Below are 5,000 nucleotides of genomic sequence, written 5' to 3'. Positions count from 1 at the left end.
ATAGTTACTAGGGAGCCTGTAAATTGTATTAAAACAGGTCTCATAGAATTCTGCATAAAATTCCCTTACACTTGTAAACCTTGGTGCAATCCAGTAGACTAGCATGATTCTCACACCTAAACCCTGGTGACTAACAGACTAAATAAAGCCATGCTCTACCAACAAAGAAACCACCAACAGACTACAGAAAGCATCTCAGTTCTGATTTCACTCTCTCAAGACAGCTCAAGGTCACCCCCCACTAAACTGGTAGACATAGCATGCTTTTCCTGTCAACTCTGGTAATTCACAGACTGCCATGAATATTGATAATACTGTACATACAGCCATCAAGTTCTGGCTTTACTATTTCATGATTCTTAAAAATCATCAAAATAGCATGGCAGACCAATAGTACAGCTTTCAAAAATAGCCCCTGATGACTAATAGACTACCATGTCTACCCGAATAAGATTTACTTAGGAAAACTCCCTACACCTGAAGGAACACTGATGGTGGACGAGTTGCTAGAGGCCTCCTATGCCTTTCAACATGCTAGCCACACCATTCCAAGCTAATGAATTGCAAAAGCACTCATACAAACAACACTAAAAATTGTGTCACATCCACCCATTCGCTGCATATACTAGTATCAAAAGTTCAAGAAAATGGTGATGAGTTATCATCCTCAATGCAGGAGCATAAAACAAGTATGAAAGCCACCCAAAATAATAAGTGGTCACTCCAACCCTAACAGATGCCCACTCCACTAGATTCTACATCACCAACCGGTGGACACAAGCCCCTTCAAATCCATTCTCCCTGAATCAACTGTGAACCCTGGAAGTCCAAGACATTGAACTATGACTTCTGACTGCCAGCAACAGCCGAATACTATCATGTGGACACTGAACCATAACCCATCACCTGATAAAAAAAAATACTAATGGAACTTCACTGTTGCTGATGACCTGCGATGGGCCTTCTGGATTTTGCCTCTTTACAGGCAGCACCACTTACCACCAGATCCATGCAGCCATCCATCTCTTCAGTGAGCACCACAGACCTACATGCCCTACTAAGAATTCCCAGTCTTCTACATGGCTCTGATCACTTATAACTACTTTATATCCCACATGCCATATTGAAATGGGCCAGAGCCCACTAATACAGTCAGCTGTTTCTAGAATCCTAAACATGATTTCCTTTTCATGTCACCCTGCTCAACAAAAGTAAACATCTGGACCAAGTTAGAAATTCTGAAGCTCCAATAGGATTGGGAAGATCACTCCACAATTTGTTCACAGAGGGAAAAAATTAGAAAATTGTATGGACCTGAACCGCATATATGAAAAGGCAAGAGCAAAGCAGTTACACTTAACATCATACCTAGCACTATACGGGGAATGGAGAACAATGATCAAAGTTAAAGAACATTTTATACAGCATGCAAAATGAGCTAATCGCTGGTTTACAAAATCACAATTTTTGAAAGTAAATTTTATTTTTCCTAACTATAGAGACCTGAGGTCCTTTACATAAGGAATTACTTTCAGGTAGGCTGGAATATGGCCATTAAATTCTTGAAAAAGGTGGTTAGGCAGTAACTACCGTCTGGTGGGCAAGTAGGCCCGCCTACCCGGATATAAACACAACACTTTGCCTTTCACCCCAGGTTTCAGATTGAGGGGTGGCATGAGATGGGCATTAATGTATGTATGTTATATATATATAGATATATATATATATATATATAGATATATATATATACTACACAAATAAATATATATATATATATATATATATATTAAATAAATATATATATATATATATATATATATATATATATATATATATATATATATATATATATATATAAATATATATATATATATATATCTATATATATATATATATATATAAAATATATATATAAATATATATATATATATATATATATAAATATATATATATATAATATATAATATATATATATATAGATATATATATATATATATAAAATATATATATATATATATAAATATATATTATATATATACATATAGTATATAATATAATACATATTATATATGTATTTATATATATATATATATATATAATATATATATATATATATATATATATATTATATATATATAATATATATATATATATATATATATATATCTTATATATATATATATATATATATATCTATATATATATATATAATATATAGATTATCCTATTATATATTGTTATTATACATATATATATATATATAGATATATATATATATATATATATATAGGATATATATATATATATATATATATATATATATATATATATATATATATATATATATATATATATATATATATATATATATATATATATATATATATAATAGATATATATACATATATATATATATATATATATATTTATATATATATATTATATATATATATTTATATATATAAATATATTTATATATATAATATATATTTAAATATATATATATATATATATAATATAAAATATAATACTTAAAATAATATGGGCGCAATATTAGTACTGTAGTATCAATTGCTTATAAACTATCTAAATATCTTGCTAAATTGTTATCCCTGCTACTTGGAACTGTATCTAATTCACACATCCGGAATTCTTTTGATCTTGTGGTAAAATTAAATAACATTGTACTAAATCCTAGTGATATCTTTGTCAGTTTTGATGTATGTTCCTTGTTTACAAAAGTCCCTATTGACTCTGTGCTAGAATATTTAAGTAATGATCTTGTATTGCATGAATTACCTATGTCCATTAGTCACATAATTTCACTGATTAAGTTGTGCATTTGTGATTGCAGATTTATTTATAACGGAGAATATTACCAACAAATATTTGGTATGGCCATGGGAAACCCTTTATCAACTCTCCTTTCAAACTTATATATGGAATTTTTTGAAAGACAACACCTCCCGAATATCACACTTGTCCCCTTAAAGTGGTATAGATATGTAGATGACATCCTAGTAGTCTTACCTGTTGGTATCGATGTCAATGATTTATTGTCTAAATTGAATAATTTAATGCCATCCATAAAATTCACTGTTGAAATTGAAAATAACAATGTCATCCCTTTCCTAGATGTATTAATACATAGAGAATCTTTCCAATGTAAACTCAGTATTTATAGAAAACCCACAAATGATTTAACATATGTACATTTTTATTCTGACCACCATCTTAATATTAAAACTTAAATTTTTTCTCCTATGTTCCTACATGCTTTGCGTATCACGAGTCCATCTTTTTACGTTGGTCAGTCAAGTAAAAATTTATGTGTACGTATTGAGCAGCATATGTATTCAGTTAGAACAGCCCAGACTTCAAATGCACTGTTTATCCATCTGAGTGAAAAATCTCATTGTATTAATTGGGACGATGCCTCTGTAATTGCTAGATCTAATGATTATGTTCCAAGAAATTTACTGGAATCAGCACTTATACAAATCACTAATAAAAACAACCTAAATCTTAGTCTGGGATTGTACCATTTGGACCCATATATTTGTAAAATGTTTATGAAGGACCTTAAAATAAATGAACTACTAACTCTCTCTCTCTCTCTCTCTCTGTCTGCCAGTCCTGGAATTGAGAGGTCGATGGTTCGCACCTGTCGATCGCCAATTCTATTATCGCTTAACCCTCTTACGCCGATTGGACGTATTAAACGTCGACTCAAAAAAGTTTTTTTTTAAATTCCCGGAAAAACACTTATAGGCCTACCAGCCGAAAACTTTTGAATCACATGCCTTGGGGGATGCTGGGAGTTCACGGATCAAGGCGTTGTTTTGTTTACAATCGTTACGCAGGCGCGCAAGCGCGAATTTCTTTCTTATCGCACTAAAAATATCAGTGACACATCTCAAAAGTTATTTCGTCACTTTGACATAATTTTTGCACCGTTTTAAATTATCCGTTACATGAAGTATTATATATTAAAATGTGCGCAATTTCATGTAGAATACAACAAAAAAATACTCATGATTGTAGCTTTTATCAGTTTTAAAATATTTTCATATAAATAACGATGTGCCAAAATTTCAACCTTCGGTCAACTTTGACTCTACCGAAATGGTCGAAAAACGCAATTGTAAGCTAAAACTCTTATATTCTAGTAATATACAATCATTTGCCTTCATTTTGCACAATATTTCGATTTATGGTGAATTTATGTAAAAACTTTTTCCTTACGTCTGCGCGGTAACTCTTCCGATAAATTTTTTTCGTGCGATTGTCCTAATGTTTGCACCATTTTAAATTTGCCGTTACATAAAGTTTTATATATGGAAATGTGCACAATTTCATGCACAATACAACTAAAAACAACCCAGGGTTGTAGCTTTTATCAGTTTTGAAATATTTTCATATAAATAACGATAAGTACAAAAATTTCAACCTTCAGTCAACTTTGACTCTATCGAAATGGTCGATAAACGCAATTGTAAGCTAAAACTCTTATATTCTAGTAATATTCAATCATTTACCTTCATTTTGCAATGAATTGGGAGTCTCTAGCACAATATTTCGATTTATGGTGAATTTATGAAAAAAAATTAAAAATTTTTCCTTACGTCCGCGCGGTACCTCTTCCGAAAAATCAGAAATTTTTTCTTGCGATTGTCGAAATGTTTGCACCATTTAAAATTAGCTGTTACATAAAGTTTTATATATGAATTTGTGTGCAATTTCATGTAGAATACAAAAAAAATGATTGAAGGTTGTAGCTGTTCTCTTTTTCAAAATATTTGCATATAAATCACAATAAATAGAAAAAAAACCACGTTCAGTCAACTTTGACTCTACCGAAATAGTCGAAAATCGTGTAAGCTAAAACTCTTACAATCTAGTAACATACAGTCATTTATCTTCATTTTGAAACAAATTCGAAGTGTCTAGCACAATATTTAGATTTATGGTGAATTTAAAAAAACAAAAACTTTCTTTCC

General features: G+C 30.3%; 1 protein-coding gene across 1 annotated transcript in view; it reads left to right on the top strand.

The window, feature by feature from the left end:
- LOC135221044 (alpha-L-fucosidase-like) overlaps positions 1-5,000 on the top strand; it is a 68,436-nt gene that overhangs the window by 534 nt on the left and 62,902 nt on the right. The window lies entirely within an intron of this gene.

This window comes from Macrobrachium nipponense, chromosome 2 (genome assembly GCF_015104395.2).
Source record: "Macrobrachium nipponense isolate FS-2020 chromosome 2, ASM1510439v2, whole genome shotgun sequence".
Classification (NCBI taxonomy): Eukaryota; Metazoa; Arthropoda; class Malacostraca; order Decapoda; family Palaemonidae; genus Macrobrachium; species Macrobrachium nipponense.
This window is presented reverse-complemented; position numbering and strand designations above follow the sequence as displayed.